This window comes from Periplaneta americana, chromosome 1 (assembly GCF_040183065.1).
Source record: "Periplaneta americana isolate PAMFEO1 chromosome 1, P.americana_PAMFEO1_priV1, whole genome shotgun sequence".
NCBI classification, from domain to species: Eukaryota; Metazoa; Arthropoda; class Insecta; order Blattodea; family Blattidae; genus Periplaneta; species Periplaneta americana.
The window spans coordinates 3,298,262-3,317,241 of record NC_091117.1 but is presented as its reverse complement, the minus strand read 5'-3'; the positions used below and the strand labels follow the sequence as shown (position 1 = coordinate 3,317,241).

At 35.8% G+C, this 18,980-nt stretch overlaps 1 pseudogene; it reads left to right on the top strand.

Annotated features, from left to right (window-relative positions):
• Positions 1 to 10,162: 10,162 nt before the first annotated feature.
• Positions 10,163 to 18,980, top strand: part of LOC138699219 (uncharacterized) — a 126,180-nt pseudogene continuing 117,362 nt past the window's right edge.

Sequence of the window (18,980 nt, the reverse complement as noted above, 5' to 3'; positions counted from 1 at the left end):
GCCTGGCTCTAATCCTCTAGCATTTAGCCTATAGCTACTAGTACTCCCTCCATCCAAGTCTTCTTTGGTCGTCATTTTCTCCCTCTTTCTGGTGGGATCCATTCCATAATAATTGTTTCTGGTAATCGTTCTTCTGGCATTCTTTTGATATGGCCATATCACTGTAATCTTTTCCTTTCTATTATCAGTCTTACTAATAAACCGTGTATAGTTTTTATACTAGACTTATGCAGCGTGGCGGCCGGGTAGCTCAGTTGGTAGAGCAGCTGGCTACGGACTGAAAGGTCCGGGGTTCGATCCCTCGATTCCAGGTGGTGACAGGATTTTTTCTCGTTGCCAAACTTTCAGAACGGCCCCGAGGTTCACTCAGCCTCCTATAAAAAAATTGAGTACCGGGTCTTTTCCGGGGGTAAAAGGCGGTCAGAGCGTGGTGCCGACCACACCACCTCATTCTAGTGCCGAGGTCATGGAAAGCATGGGGCTCTACCTCCATGCCCCCCAAGTGCCTTCATGGCATGTTACGGGGATACCTTATGCAGCGTTGAGACAGAAAACGTTACTAATAAACCCCTTGTTTAAGCGTTGTATATAGAGAAAAAATGGCCGCCCTTCTAACAGCTGTTCGTATCGACTGTCATTTTATGATGATGGTTGCCTGGTAACCAAAGAAGAACACACCAAAGAGCACTATTATTTTTCTCGCGGTATATGGCATTCATATCATTCTAACCTATCTGATGATATATATATATATATATATATATATATATATATATATATATATATATATATATATATATATGCAGCGTGGCGGCCGGGTAGCTCAGTTGGTAGAGCAGCTGGCTACGGACTGAAAGGTCCGGGGTTCGATCCCTCGATCCCAGGTGGTGACAAGATTTTTTCTCGTTGCCAAACTTTCAGAACGGCCCCGAGGTTCACTCAGCCTCCTATAAAAAATTGAGTACCGGGTCGCGGTATATGGCATTCATATCATTCTAACCTATCTGATGATATATATATATATATATATATATTCCCCCCCCCTTTCTTAACTGCAAATGAGCACAAACGCTACTTAGATGTAAATTTTTCTGACATTTTGTATATTCGATTCCCTCATCGTTTCAAATGTGTATCATTTTACCTTTTAGGTCTGTTTCCAAATTATATGTAATACGCTTTGTCAAATCTGGCAACCTTTTCATAAGGGAAGCTAAGTTTCTTCTTCTTCTTATTGCTGTAGCTTGTACTCTTTGACCAAAATATAGTGTGGTAATCGATCAGAGCCAGTTGTACTATCGATTGTTAACAATGCACACTAGAGCACTCTACCGGATACAATAGAGAACCTCAGATATTCTATTACCTTTCGTAACGAAGTAATGACGAAATTATGACGTAGCTGTGTAACAGTTATACTGTTATACACGACGTATGTAGTGATTATTAGTAAGGAATTTACACACGACTTATAAACGAGCTACTCATTGTATAAGTATAAGACAGTTAAACGTCTGTATATAGAGTTTTTATTAGTAAGACCGTAAATCTGTAATGTCTGGCTAGTCTTGCACTTCCATAATTTATTTCTCTGATATTTCATAATATTATACAACTCATCAGTTACGTAGGAATTGATATTAAATGGATAAATATTCTTGTTAATGGACTGATAAAATTCCAACACTGGTCGCTTTTCTACGGAGAATAATAAAATTGATGTTGTGTTTCGCAAGCCAAGCGTTGATTGTAGCCAGTGCCCCACTGCTACATCGCTAAATTACTGCACTGCACGTGAAAAATGCAGGAAGGAAGCCACACCGCTGAGTGGACGACTGTTTGTACCAGCGACTGGTCTTCTGACGTGAACGATGCTTTCGCTTTCTTTTTCAGAAATGAAGCTGAGATACATCACCACCCCCGCGTCTTCGGCGGAGGACGAAGGCTTCAACTCCACGCTGAGGACGGTGGTCGTCCCCGTCCTGCTGGGTGTCGCCCTGACTTCAGTCTCGCTAGCGATTCTGTACGCGCTCTTCCGACACTTCGTACAGAAGAGAAGAACACCGCCTGAAAGTAATGAGGCTCGAACCAGCACCCCTAGGATAGAGAGGGCTGCGATGGGCGCTTAGTGTTGTGTCTTCAGAACAAATGCCGGTCAGCAGTTTCTATTGGCTGAAAACAGCAGTGAATTTCTGCACACAGATGCTCTAGAAGTACCAGGTTTAAAACAGCACTCTTGAAGTGACAATGTGATAGATTCACTGTGTACTGAAAGTGTCTTATTTGCATGTCGTTCGGGAAGAAGTTTTGGAGCACTGAGTGACGTCATGTTCGACGGTATCGTGATGGAGCCGAATGTAGAAGCAACAATCCTCTTGAGGTGGGAAGCGGTTTCTATAACAAAGGAAATTCATATCAAAATTTAAACTTATATAATTTAAATAATTGATTAAATGGCGATCTTACTCGTGTTAATTCTGTAAGCATGTGCGGCTTACAGCTGTTTCGGTGCTTCTTCACACCATCCTCAGAGCCTACTAGATCTCGGCGTCATCTCGAACTTCGCTGCCTGTTGTGTGGGTGTGTTTGATTGTTGACAAGTGTTGAAATGTGGTGTCAAATAGTGTGTGTGTTCTGAAATTGACCTCTGTTGAGAATTTGATCAGGGTGTGTTTTAGTGTGTCTGTATATTTCATATTGTTCTAGTGTGTTGAGTTTTTGGTTTTTGGGTTGTATGTGTAGGATTTCCATGTCTGTTAAGTCTTTGTTCTTAATTAAAGTGTTGCCACGCATTTTCGAATTACTAATTAATTACTTAACTAGACATCCAATAGCAAATGAAGATGTAACTGAATTTTAATTGAATGTGTTCAGACAACTGTTACATATTTATGACATTTTATGATTTTTAATTAATGTATATGAAGCCTAAACTTGTCAGCATTCAATAAAAACAATTAGAGACTTTGTATGAGATGTCCCAAAGCTGTGGTAATCTTTTGTGGAGATGGAAATTCACCTTACTTTGCGACAAACTCCGTGGAACTACAATCCAAAGTCAACCACCAGGTAGTCTCTCGCCAAATACCATCTTTCTAACACCAATCTCATCAACGTTAAACAACGCAGTAGTTGATACACCTTCGTTAAATACCACACCAAACGCCATTAGACGAGTGGGTATGCTGAATGCATTTCGACGTTCACCACATTTCGACACACCCTGTTCGGATTCAACGCCCACATTAACCTACATCTTTCCGCAGACAACTCTATATTGATTCTGGCAAATGTTTCAACTCATACTATTAATCATAAGTAGACATAATGCAAGTATGCACGCATCCTTTAAGGCGCTGGTTTTACGTCGCGTGGAAGCCTCAAGAATATAGGGCAGAGGAAGGAAAGTTTGGCGCCTAGAGCAAGGGTTTGTCGACGTATGGTAATGATAGTAATAATAATAATAATAATAATAATAATAATAATAATAATAAAATTTGTGTATTATTTATTTAGCAATATTTTATTGTGCTGTACAACAGCCAGAGGCCAATATCAGTTCAGCACAAGATGACAATAAATACAAAATTAATAATAAGAGAAATTAAAATAAAAGTGCATAGAAATAATTATTACAATGAAGACAATTACAAATAATGACAATAAAAGACGGAAATAGAAAGGATAATTGTAAAATACATAATACAGAATACTCAATAAAAACAATAGCAACATTCATAAATTAAAAATGAATGAGGAACCGACGTGAATAATAAAATATAAAAATAACTAAATAGCTAAAATTACAGATAGATTAAACGGATCTAAATTAGTACCGTGCAAATTGGCAAATGTTATGCATCTGACAACCGGTGAAAGAGATTTAGAATTTAGGTATAATTTTTTTTTTATCTTAATCCTTTTTAAGGAATCCGAAGGCAGATATTGCTTTTGATGGATTCACAATCAATATCACCCTTTAAAGCCTTACAAAAAAAATAAGTAGTCAGGTTCTAGGGGTGCTATTCATAGACATTTCGCTAGCCCGGGCTACGACCGTGCTAAACAGGATTTTTATCATGTCATATAGCTGACACTGGTTTATGAATACGAAAAACGTTGGTTCGCTGATCATCCACCGAAAGCCCGCGCTAAAGAATGTCTATGAATACGGTCCTAAATGTCTAGCATAAAGGCTAGAACAGTTAAAATATTTACAAGTAAGTTCATAATTGAAAACAGGGGAAATTGGTAAAAATCTAAAAGCACATAGGAACATAAATTTTCTTTCAATGTTTTCCAGTTTCACCGAACCAGTAGAAGTAATAGAATTCTAGACGACAGATGCATATTTAATTTTAGATATCTGACTAATGTAGAGTATAAAATTACCAAAGTAATAATAATAATAATAATAATAATAATAATAATAATAATAATAATAATAACAACAACAACAACAACAACAACAACAATAATAATAATAATAATAATAATAATAATAATAATAATAGATTCGAAATAAAAGACTGTTACTGAATTTGATCTAAGCAACTAGATAATATGAATACATTAGAAAAGTAAGTATATTTACTTAGAAGTGTCCACACCTGTGGAGTAACGGTCAGCGCGTCTGGCCGCGAAACCAGGTGGCCCGGGTTCAATTCCCGGTCGGGGCAAGTTACCTCATTGAGGTTTTTTTCCGGGGTTTTCCCTCAACCCAATATGAGCAAATGTTGGGTAACATTCGGTGTTGGACCTCGGACTCATTTCACCGGCATTATCACCTTCATCTCAATTCAGACGCTAAATAACCTAAGCTGTTGATAAAGCGTCGTAAAATAACCTACTAAAATAAATGCTTAGAAGTAGGATATACATACATACATACATACATACATACATACATACATACATACATATATAGAGTTCTGCCAACTGGCAGGTCTTTCACTGCAAACCCAGCATTCTCCAATATTTCCTATTTTTTGCCTTCATCTTAGTCTCCACATAAGATCCATTTACCTTAATGTCGTCTGTCATCTGAGATCTTCTTATAAAATAAAATCAGCTACTTATAGACTATATTTAAATATGATCGGTTTGAAATATTAAGAGAAAATCAATTCAGTAAACTAGTCTGAAAACAAACCTCACTTTATTAAGTATTGCTTATGAGTATTATATTTAAAAGCGAATGTAATTTACTATTCCGTTGAAGCACGTAATTTTACATTTCAATTTTGGAAGATGATGCCGTCCAATAGGTTCGATATAACATCGGCAGGAAGAAGATTCCAGATTGAGAATAACAGCATGTTCTGTAATTATATACATAAGAATAATAGTTTCTTGTTGTATCAGGTGCCAGAACTGCAAAGAGATCAGATATTCTGAAACCGACAGACAAATAAGATGGACTGCATCGAGAGCGCGTGCGGTTCTCAAGTCGGAGCCACACAGCTGCTCCAAGTATGGTGAAATACGGTCAAATTGCCGAATGTGGCATGTAAATTTAATGCACATATTATGGACACGCTGTAGATTTATGAATAGTTTTGAAGTTACATCAGTTAACAAAACATCGCAATAAAAAAACAAAGGCATTATCAGATTCTCGATAAGGATTTTTTTTCAGCGAAAAGCAGAGAAAAAATATTTACTTACTTACTTACTGGCTTTTAAGGAACCCGGAGGTTCATTGCTGCCCTCACATAAGCCCGCCATTGGTCCCTATCCTGAGCAAGATTAATCCAGTCTCTATCATCATATCCCACCTCCCTCAAATCCATTTTAATATTATCTTCCCATCTACGTCTCGGCCTCCCTAAAAGTCTTTTTCCCTCCGGCCTCCCGACTAACACTCTATATGCATTTCTGGATTCGCCCATACGTGCTACATGCCCTGCCCATCTCAAACGTCTGGATTTAATGTCCCTAATTATGTCAGGTGAAGAATACAATGCGTGCAGTTCTGCGTTGTGTAACTTTCTCCATTCTCCTGTAACTTCATCCCTCTTAGCCCCAAATATTTTCCTAAGCACCTTATTCTCAAACACCCTTAACCTATGTTCCTCTCTCAAAGTGAGAGTCCAAGTTTCACAACCATACAGAACAACCGGTAATATAACTGTTTTATAAGTTCTAACTTTCAGATTTTTTGACAGCAGACTGGATGACAGAAGCTTCTCAACCGAATAATAACAGGCATTTCCCATATTTATTCTGTGTTTAATTTCCTTCCGAGTATAATTTATATTTGTTACTGTTGCTCCAAGATATTTGAACTTCTCCACCTCTTCAAAAGATAAATTTCCAATTTGAGAAAAAATATAAAAAAAAAACCAAACGCAATTTCTCGTTTTTATTAAATATAATAATTACATTACTCCATGTGTGTTAGGAATATTTTGTGTGCTATAGAATTGAAGCCATAACAAGATGGAAACAGGTTTGACAGAACTTATAAATGTGAAGAAATGCCTGGCCTACTCCTTGAACGTCTTTTCCGATTACACACCGCAGACAAGCTCAGATTGAACTGTGTGGGTATAAAGAGGCTGCGGGCGCCACAATATCCTCTTCATAACCATGACAACCGAGCGGGAGACGTCAACAACAGGGGGCACTGGGAGACGCACCGTGAGTCTGAACGGGGACGGAGAATTGCGTAGCGAGACGAACGTGTTTCATAATCAGCATCATCACCAATAGCTTCACTGTCGACAGCGTCATTACAGTTTTGAAATTTATTGAAATTACAAATGCGGATCAAATTTCTACACATTTAAAGAACAAAAGTAAAATTCTTTCAATCATTCATTATCATAATACACCGCTCTGTTAATTTTACTGAGCATATTGGGAATTAAATCAATGGATTTTCCAAAACACGCTGTGAAATGTTTAATATAAAACAATTTTTATCTCAAAATGGAAGCAAAAACAAGTAAAATTGTATTAAACTTTTTTTGTTTGAAATATTTCGAAGAGTACCCCCTGAAACTAATGACGCCGAAATAAATAAACTCTCCAGCATGGGACACTTCCAGTTACATTATATTACAATATTAGAAGTTAAATTATATCATTAAAATTTTAAGTAGAAATTGAGAAAGAACAGTAGTTGAAGAAAAGAAAGAAAAAATCTATAGATGAAAGTTTAATACTGAACGGTTTGAATTAGAAGGAATGTAATATATACAGGCTTTTATTTCAAAACTTCCCTGTCTAAATAACTAATTATTTAAACTTAATTCAGTTTAAAGAAAAAACGCGTCAATTCAGATATTGAGGGGGAAGTCTGAAACCAGGCTTAATTGCATTTTAGATTTCAAATGGCAGCCCTATATATTTTATACTTAAATGCGAAATAACATTCAATTTACTGTTTATACACCTCATTCATTTGTTTTTACGTCTTTTGTTTTCTGTCGTCGCCTGGCAACCTGTATTTTTGTTATTATCAGTTGATTGCAGGATGACAACACAGCTTATTTTGTGTAATTTCCTAAATTTAATCAATAAGGATGATTTCTGTTCTCTCTTGAAGGGTATAGACCTTTTTAAAATAATTTAATACACAAACACAGCTATTACATGAAATTCTCAATAAGTTTTTGTAGCTTTATTCTCTTCAGCTCTAATCAACAATAACAACAATCCAGGTTGCCAGGCGACGATAGAAAACAAAAGATGCGAAAACAAATGAATGAGGTGTAAAACAATAAATTGAATACTCTATCATATTTAAGTATCGTAGGATCGATATCAGAGCTATAAATAGAAATAAACGGACAGCCGAAATAATTGATCCTACAATCCGATTTGAAATCTCAGCCACTCAGCCATCTGAAGTGAACGAAGAGAAAAAGAAAATCCACGAGCTCACGATTCAGTACTATCATCGAAATACAACATTGAAAAAATCACAGTTACCGGTCTCTTCTTCGGAGCGAGAGGCACCATTCCGAAAGCCTTTGTAAAGCGGAGGGAAAAATACAAGCTGACGAGAGATCTTCAAGATGCCATCGTCATCACCATGTAGCGATATTTTGTCAGCATCTTTATGGTGTACATTCACTTTAAATTATATTTGGTTCTATTTTTTTTTTCTTATGTCTTAATCAATTTTGTCTGAAACCTGTTTATATAATTTTTCATTTTAAATTTTATTGTGAGCTATTCTGTGTTGCAGGGCAAACCCAAAATATTGGGTCACACCAATAAATTAAATTAATATAGGGGTGCCATTTGAAATTTCAAAGTGGGGTGGCTGGGGGTAAGGGGTGAAATTTAAAGTGCAATTGAGGCTGGTTTCAGACTTCCCTCTCAATATCTAAATTGATGTGTTTTTTTTTTTTTGTTTAAATTGAATTATTTAGACTGGGAAGTTTTGAAATGGAAGCCCTGTATAATTAAAGAGTAACAAATAGATAGCAATAATAATAATAATAATAATAATAACAATAATAATTTATTTATTTTATTTATTTAGGATATTAACGTGCAAATCAACAGCACAATGTCAATTACTGTTTAGCACGATACAAAACAAAACAAAACAACAAATGATGATGAGAATGAATAATAGAAAATGGCAGTGAGATGAAATACAATCAATATAACAGTCTATAAGTAATATTGTAAAGATATGCAATTGACAAGAATAGTATGATACATATCTTAACAAATGGCATAAATTAATAAAACTGACATAAAAACTCAAAAGATATATTACACATTAAATGGATCCAAGTTCAATCCATGCAAATTAGCATATTTAATATATCTGCAGACCGGAGACAGAGATTTAGAATTTCTATTATGAAACAATTTTTGAAACCTTAAACCATTAGCAGGAATACGAAGACTGATATTGCTTATGAAAGATTCACAATCAATATCACCCTTAATGACTTTACAAAAAAATAAATAATCAAGATCCTGACGTCTGGTAAACAAACTACCGCAATTGAAATATTTGCAATTAATCTCATAGTTATAATCGGAATTTGGTAAAAATCTATGAGAACACAAGGAAATAAATTTTCTTTGAATATTCTCCAATTTAGCCGAGTCAGTGGAAGTAATGGAGTTCCATACAACAGATGCATATTCAAGCTTGGATCTAACCAACGTATAGTATAAAATTAATAAACACATAGGAGTGGAAAAAGAATAAGTTATAGACCTAATTAGACCAAGCATTCTTAACGAATGGGTATAAATATATTGCACATGATCATGGAAATATAATTTTGAATCAAGTAGGACACCAAGATCTCTAATACAATCTGTCCTAGTAATTACGACATTACTGAGAGAATAGTTAAATTTTAGGGAGATAGTTTTCCGTGAAAAGGAAATAACAAAAGTTTTGGATTGATTAATTTTCATTCCATTTTCAACAGACCATTGTGAAATTGAATTAATGTCATTTTGAAGAATTTGATAATCAGCCGAACTATTAATTTTACGAAAGATTTTGAGATCATCCGCAAATAAATGCAGCTAGAACTTATTCTTTTACTTATATCATTTATAAATAATAATAATAATAATAATAATAATAATAATAATAATAATAATAATAATAATAATAATAATAATAATAACAACTTTGTGACGTTACTGTCACTGAACTCCTTCCACCCTGTATGTTTCAGCTGGTGAATTAGATATCTGCAATTTTTAACTATTTCAGAAAAGTGTAAATTATTTTGATGTAGGCGAGCTCGGCATTGAGAATTAGGTCAAGATATCGTGTTACATCAACTTATCTTCGACTTACGGGCATTTTTTTTGTAAAAATATGAATTCCTGTTTGAATGTACTCGCTAAGAAGAACGACGCCGTAGCAGAAACATGTGGAGGAATCCCCGTAGCCTCTGCACAGGCGTAGAAACGCAACGGCTTCGATCCGTAGAAGCCATCAACGGGGATCGCCAATGACGCTTCACAACGAAATAATCTCTGATATTAAAAATTATTGACTCTATAAAGACCACGCAGTTGATGCGACACGGTAAAAATAAATGTTGTGCATAAGCAACAATGGAAGTCAATGTTGTCGAGCAGTTTAGCTTCCTCCACCCACAAAAGTTCCTGCGAATCGATACGGGTTCCGCATTTGTCCGCGAGAGCGCGCGCGGGTAGGACAGCGGAACCTTCTGGATAGCCGGACAGTCGAGTGTGTGAGAGCCTGGGAGTTCACCAATGTCACAGCAATGTCTCCCGAGCCTCTGGCCGCGCCAATGAGGCCACGGGCGTAAGTAGCTACTCTATTTGTCAGTGTATTAGTGTCCACAGGTGAGAAAGACGTGGCCACGGCCCATACGATGGTCACTCCGCAACAGAATGGGGGGGCCGAGATTTGTCGTGCAATTTTATGTTCGTTTTCGTTCTTCGATGCCGCAAAACAGACATTTTGGATAATATTTAGTTTATTTATGGTTCATATATTGCATAATTAATTATTTATTAAGATAGTCGTTTCTCGAAAGATCGTAATGAAGAAATCTTTTGCGTGCTACATTTTATACACGTAAGTTTGCAGCATTCTGATCTGTTCATTTTATGTTCGTTTTCGTTCTTCGATGTCGCAAAACAGACATTTTGGAGAATATTTAGTTTATTTATGGTTCATATCTTGCATAATTAATTAATTATTAAGACAAACATTTCTCGAAAAATCGTAATGAAGAAATCTTTTGCGTGTTATCTTTTTATACACGTAAGTTTGCAGCATTTTGATCTCTTCATTGTTGCTATTCGCCTAAAAAAATGTTTTGACTGGACAGTAATTAATACTGTTACGTTTACGACATTTTAAGTCCAACAATCACAGATATTGAACCGATCCCAATGAAGTTTATTTATCTGTCATTTCTTACTAGCAATGAAATACGTACAAAGTTACAAGCGTTGAATTGCTATTCGACAATACTTTTGTTGATAAGGGAAAATTCTAATTGCGAACCGAGCGAACGTGGACGTTGTTTCACCCTCGACGCCAGCGGATCAATAGTGACCAGACAAGCCAAAATTCACCCTCACCGACCCCATTGCAGCCGCCCTATTATGAAAATACGTAATCTATACATGGTGCTGTTGTTATCTTAAAATTCTGAGTGCCCTTCGTGGTTTGATAACATTGTGTTGAGAGCTACACTAATAACTGTTTCGATAAGCAAACGTGCGCGTTTGAATACGTATTTATCGGTTTTTCCTTTTAAATCGTATATTTGCTTACTTTATAGCGGGGTCAAAATTGTTGGTTCCAAACAATTGACAGTGTTACACACTGAATGGGTGTGTCGTATTAAAGTATCGTTACACTAGAGTGAGACATGATGTCGTGTAGGCCTATAATATTATAACAGCGGTGTAGTACTCCTGACATTTGCTGCTTTTGACGCATCACACGACCCAAGGAACAAGCAGTGATTTCATTCGCTGCATATTTCTTAAGTATGTTATATACCGTACATTAAAGGAGAGGAGCTCACGATTTTCCTTGAAGGATTTATCCCGAAGGCTACAAATGTACCGAGGAAAAATGTGTTTCGATCCCGTGGTGTATATACTATTTTTTTTCCACGAACGGGAGTAAATTGTCGAATTTTATTTATGAAATTTTATCTTTTGAAGAGATGGAGAAGTTCAAATATCTTGGAGCAACAGTAACAAATATAAATGATACTCGGGAGGAAATTAAACACAGAATAAATATGGGAAATGCCTGTTATTATTCGGTTGAGAAGCTTTTATCATCAAGTCTGCTGTCAAAAAATCCGAAAGTTAGAATTTATAAAACAGTTATATTACCGGTTGTTCTGTATGGTTGTGAAAGTAGGACTCTCACTTTGAGAGAGGAACAGACGTTGAGGTTTTTTTTAGAATAAGGTTCTTAGGAAAATATTTGGGGCTAAGAGGGATGAAGTTACAGGAGAATGGAGAAAGTTACACAATACAGAACTGCACGCGTTGTATTCTTCACCTGACATAATTAGGAACATTAATTCCAGACGTTTGAGACGGGCAGGGCATGTAGCACGTATGGGCGAATCCAGAAATGCATATAGAGTGTTAGTTGAGAGGCCGGAGGGAAAAAGACCTTTGGGGAGGCCGAGACGTATATGGGAAGATAATATTAAAATGGATTTTAGGGAGGTGGGATATGATGATAGAGACTGGATTAATCTTGCTCAGGATAGGGACCAATGGCGGCAATGAACCTCCGGGTTCCTTAAAAGCCAGTAAGTAAGTATATATATATATATATATATATATATATATATATATATATATATATATATATATTAGTTGGTTATTTAACGACGCTGTATCAAGTACTAGGTTATTTAGCGTCGATGAGATTGGTAATAGCGAGATGGTATTTGGCGAGATGAGGCCGAGGATTCGCCATAGATTACCTGGCATTCTCATTACGGTTGGGGAAAACCTCGGAAAAAACCCAACCAAGTAATCAGCCCAAGGGGGGATCGAACCCGCGCCCGAACGCAATTTCAGACCGGCAGGCAAGCCCCTTATCCGACTGAGCCACGCCGATGGCTATTTATGAAATTCTTATTATTAAATTTCGCTGGAGTTATTTCTTTGAGCGCATATGCACAGATGCAAAGGAAATGTCGTAGCAACAACAGCATGATATAGGCCTATAATATTTCGTTGTTAAGTTGTATGTCTCTCCCTTGGGGAAAGAAATACTATTTTTTTTTCTCTCTACGAAGGAAATGTTATATTTCTCTCCTGATTTTGGTAACTTAGAAACCGAAATTTACTCCAGGTCGTTTTTCTTATTTTATTTTATTAGGTTATTTTACGACGCTTTATCAACTGCTATGTTTATATAGCGTCTTAGTGAGATGAAGGGCGAAATGAGTCCAGCGTCCATCACCGAAAGTTACACAGCATTTCCTCTTAATGGGTTGAGGGAAAACCCCAGAAAAACCTCAACCAGTTAACCTGTCTCAACCAAGATCTGAACCTGGGATCCCTAGTTTCGCGGTCAAACATGCTAAATGTTACTTCACAGCAATAGACTTTAAAATATAATAATAAATGGATTTTGATTACTGTTTTCAGAATAAATTAGAACATAAAAACTGAAATTCTAACGTTTTTGTGATAGTAGGCTAACAATAAATTTATACAAGCTGTTAAAAGGATGAAATATTTTGAGAGGTGTTATGTAGTATTCTACACCTAACATAAATAATAATAATAATAATAATAATAATAATAATAATAATAATAATAATAATAATAATAATAATAATAATAATAATAATCCGTGGCGCTACAGCCCACGAAGGGCCAAGACCGACCAGCCGGCTGCTGGTCTTAGGCCACATGCCGAAGCAGAGGTGGACGATCATTAATCAGAATGGAGTTATCGTGTGGTTAGTACGATGATCCCCCCAGCTGTCCAAACATAATTAGGAACATTAAATCCAGACGTTTGATATGGGCAGGGCATGTAGCACGTAAGGGTGAATCCAGAAATGCGTATAGAATGTTAGTTGGGAGACCTGATGGAAAAATACCTTTGGGGAGGTCGAGATGTAGAGGGAGGATAATATTTAAATAGATGTCAGGGAGGTGGAATATGATGCTAGGGACCGGATTAATTTTTCTCAGGATAGGGACTGATGACGGGCTTATGTGAGGACGGCAATGGACGTCAGGTTCTCTAAAATCGATTTGTAAATATGTATGTAATTTACGTAGTATTGATCAGAAGAAGAAAAGAAGTCTAATGGGTCTTAAATTAATCTCTTTAAGAAAGAATTACTGTGAAATTTGTATTGGAACATCAGCATAAATCTTCTACTAACTAATCTGTGCGTTTCTTATTGAAATGCAGTAAACAAAAGAGTAAACAGGTTGCTATGATATACCAAAAAAAAAAAAAAGACGAGCGAAGAGCTCAAATTATAAGTTAGCTGTTGTTACAATACCAATTTCACAGTGCTCGTTTTTTCGAAGGCATTCATTTGTAGGGCATATGTTAGTTACACTTATTTTCTTGTTTTCATGAAGACTACTTCCCCTGTAATAGTAGACCTTTTTAAACCCTTGTACAGTTCACTTTAAGTGTATTAATTCAGAAGGACATGACTTTTATGCGATATCTATAAAATAATAATAATAATAATAATATATGTTGTCTGTGATGATGGTTTAGGTAAAAGAATCCTGTTTAGATTTGAGGAATTGTAGGCCTATAGTTCCCTTGCTTTGCGATATTTCGTCTTTCTTTAAGTAAAATAAATAAATAGACTTTTTTATGTGCTTTCGTTGGTAACCTAGAAGTTAACATGTATGACTGTAGCGTCATTTGACTGTCTCAAGTTCCTGAAGATTACTTCCTTATGCACAAAATTGCGGACGTAAAAGATTATCTTTCGGAACTTCCATCTGAACCGTGAAAATTAAATGACAGATAAAGCAAGCCGCTCACGTCAATCGTCGTGGATTAACCGTGTCAGTCAGTTCCAATATGGTTTACCTTTTATGTCTTATTAATAAAATGGTTACACTTCAGTAACCTTAACTACAACTACTAATAAAGGAAATGAACATAATTAATGTCGTTTTTTGCTCTGAAGTAACTGTCACCATAGCCTTCGGAGTCGGAGGGCCATTAAAAATACGCGTACGATTTCAATGCATCCTAACGACATTGACATCAAGGAGGCAGTGATCAACATTCGTATTGTTGTGGCCTGGATATTTAGAACTATTGTAATTTCCAAAGGTTACGAGTAAAATAAATAATTCATTAAAGTTTAGGCTATAAAAACATCGAAATTCACAACGTTCGTCTTTTATTTCGAAACATAAATGTTAATTTCTTCTGTACATAAGTACTGTCTGTCTTTTGTTTCCCTACGAGTTCCATGGAAACAATCAGGTATCCCGCGCATATACTTAATGACCCTCTGAGTACATGCCGCTATAATTATATCGAAGGGAAATATTTCATTTTTATTCTTTTGGTTTATGGTAAAACACTAATATTTGCTCCATTTGTATTTTATTTTTGGTGTAGGATAAATATTCGTCTTTTATTGACAGATTTATAGTACAATTTATTTCGGTCCATAGAAATATTGTACTAAGCCTAGGCCTACATAAGTGTTCTGCCCAAGGGGAGGTCTTTCACTACAAACACAGCATTCTCCAATCTTTCCTATTTTCTACCTTTCTCTTAGTCTCCGCATATGATCCAAATATCTTAATGTCGTCTATCATGTGATATCTTCTTCTGCCCGTTCACCATTCCTTCCAGTTCATCCTTCAGTAGGCAGTTTCTCCTCAGTCAGTGACCCAACCAATTCCTTTTTCTCTTCCTGATCAGTTTCAGCATCATTTTTTCTTCACCCACTCTTTCCAACACAGCTTCATTTCTTATTCTGTCTGTCCATTTCACACGCTCCATTCTTCTCCATATCCACATTTCAAATGCTTCTAGTAGTTTTTCTTCATACAGACATGGAAATTCTACACATCCGACCAAAAAGCCAGAAACTAAACACACTAGAACAATGCGAAATATACAAACACACAAAAACATATCCAAATGAAATTTTCAACACATAACTCAATTTCAGAACACACACATTCTTAGACTCCACATTACACTACATAAACACACCCCCACACTAAACAAAACAAAAGGCTCCAAGACCAGCAACGACCAGTTCTGATGAAGGCCAATAGCAGGCCGAAACATGTTAACAAAATAACATAAAAATTTAATACGTGAAAGTTGTATTATACGTTTTCCAAAATTTCTCTTCATTTCATCGTAATGCCCATGTTTCAGCCATATACAATGTTACACTCCACACAAAGCACTTCACTCGTCTCTTCCTTAGTTCTTTTTCCAGAGGTCCGCAGAAGATGCTTCTTTGTCTTTTAAAAGCTTCTTTTGCCGTTGCTATCGTTCTTTTGACTTCTTGGAAGCAGTTTATTTATTTATTTATTTATTTATTTATTTATTTATTTATCTATTTATTTATGTCTATAACAGGGCAAAGCCCCAATTACAATATACAGTAGAGATATTTATAGTACACCCCAAGTATTTGAAGCTGTCCACTTGCTGTACTGTCTCATTTAGAATTCGCAAGTTTGCCGAAATACTTGTATGTAACGAAAAAAGGCCTAAGAATCCCTGAAATTGTACATTTTAATCTATGTATACTTTCAAGCCACGCGGTGAAGGTAAATAAATTTTACGAATAACATTTTGAGTTTTAAAATTCAGTCGGACTGTCGAAGGGTGCAAATAAATACACCAATGCAACACAGATCCGTTTTCCCGCGCACTTCGAGTTACGAAAGTTCTTCGGACACCCTATATAATAGATTACTGAAATTGTCAGACTAATATTGCTTCCAAACGCAATCCTGGTAACGGTTATAAGTCTTTATATCGTAATGAACTGCAAGATTCCCTAATCTAGTGTGGAAAATACTGACTCTGTGCTTCCTTTCTTCTGGTTGTGTTATTGCTGGGAGCCATATTGGACGCGTGGGAGGAAAGCTTCAAACCTAGCGACTCTGTGCATTACTGGCTTCAACGAACAAAAATGGTACCTCACACTACTCCGAAGCACTATCGTGTAGGCGTCAGTGGAACATTATCTTCCTGTTCGGTAGCTGTGTTGCACGCCTGGGTAAATGAGGGAGCAGCTACCACTGGGTGAAGTGACAGGGTTACATTATCTGACAATAGGCAAAGGAGCGCCTGAAGATTTAATTTAGTGCTTTAAACAACAGTTTTAAGAAAGTGTGAAAGTGAGTACAATACAATAAGTGGTAGTTTTACTAAGTTGTGTTATTATAGATAGTCTCCGAATAGCTTCACTTAATAATAGGCCACATAATGTGGTATTTATGTTTTTCCATACTCTGCTCGAGAAATTACAACACATATATGACATCATAGTTGATTGTTGCTCACATGAAAGATTGCCAATTGAAATACAAACGTTAATATTCTAATAGACTCATAAATACTTTATATGAACAAAATTAAAATTATTATATTTCATGTACATCATTCCCTGATAAACTGACTCGTAAATACTGAATACTAGCTGAAAGTACCCGGCGTTGCCCGGGTTTTCCTTTCTGCTTCTGTTTTCAAATGAACTGGTTGTTAAATTTTCGGAAATTTCGGAAACCCAACTATAGACAACCAAAACGAATTGTTTTACTAAGCTTTCCTCGCACATAAAGATGAATCTTTACTTAACTTCACTTACATGAATTAATACTCCTTAGCCAAATGCCTGCCAGGTTTAACTAAATTTAAAACAATTGTAGATCAGGCACCGAAAAGAAAATATTTCATCATGTGCCTGACTTTCAACTTTGTTTTAAATTTATATATTTATTTGTTTTGTTTATTTATCTCTGCCAGTCAGATACCGCTAAAATTTCAAGTTCTTTATCTTAGTCGTGGCTGTCAGCGTATTAAACACCATTAATTTTTCTGCCATCTCCTTTCCTCCCCGCCAAAAATGTGACATTGTACAGAGGCAGGGAAAAAATAATTATAAGATTACGTTTGTCATGAGTTTTTTCACACCAATTCCTATTCCATTGCATAATTCTTGTGGATCAATATTTCGCAATAGTACTATTGGTGATTCAATATTAAGTATTAAATTATGTGTTGGTAATTCTTGTGATTTCAAAGAATTTAAGAATTCAGTTTGATAAAACACAGTCTGCTCACTATCTACAACTGTCTCGAGAAATACATAATACGGTTCTGGACTGCATAAGGATACTTACTGCATGAATTGTCTACATTTTGGCCTTCATGATGTATCTACAATGTTATTTTATAGCGTTTTGCTATTTCCATGGCCTCATGAAAGTCGATGTTGAATACAACAGACAATAATGTATGTATTTATTTACACTGCAAGTGGGCAAGCACCCGGTGGCAGTGGTATATACAATATTAACAATACACAATAAAATGATAACCAATACACAATAAAACTTACAATACACAATACAATTTTACAACACATATACAATTTTACACACAATACAATAATAATACACAATACAATTTAACACAATAATAATAAAACATAAAATAAAATACCTAATTTTACAATACAACCTACATAATTATCTATAGGTCCTACATAAGTTTCAATAGTCTTTCACTTTACTCTCATCTCATTTCCTGTAGTGGCACTATGACGCATTTCACTGACACTTTAGCACACATTTCACTGACACTCTGTAACTCATTTCACTGACACTATAGAACACATTTCATTGACGCTATAAATTATCACTCATCGGAACTGTTCCCTGCACTGTAAAACCATAACTTCACTGACTCACCTCGCTTCACTGATACAACAGTTCAAATAAGTCAAATAATACACCCTTATGCATACTTATAAACAGAACTACATTTAAGCTAAACATTTCTAGTCTAAGGCCCTCTTACACGCTATTTTTAAATAATTTACAATTCAAACCAAGGAAGTAAACTCGTCAGGCTAGATAAATACATGTCACCTTAAAAAATTAAATGTTAAATATCACCTTAATTTTAATTTTCACTTTATATACAACTTTTTAAATTATTCTTGAATCTCCTTAAGGAAGGACAGCCCTCAAAGACCGCTGCAGGTAGGTCATTCCAATCATTTATAGTTCTATTTAAAAATGAGAATTTACCTACATCCGTTTTCTGTTTCCTACATTTGATTTTAAAATCATGATCGTTCCTACCATAGTACGTTGGCTTTTCTAACCGAGCCGTTATGTCTACCCATGCTTTCTGACCTATATGTGCTCTATACAATGATGTTATTCTAGTTTTCCTACGTCTGTTTTCCAAAGTTTCCCATTTAAGTTCTTTTATCGCATCGTTCCCATCTTCTCTTTTACCTTTAACAAATTTCGCT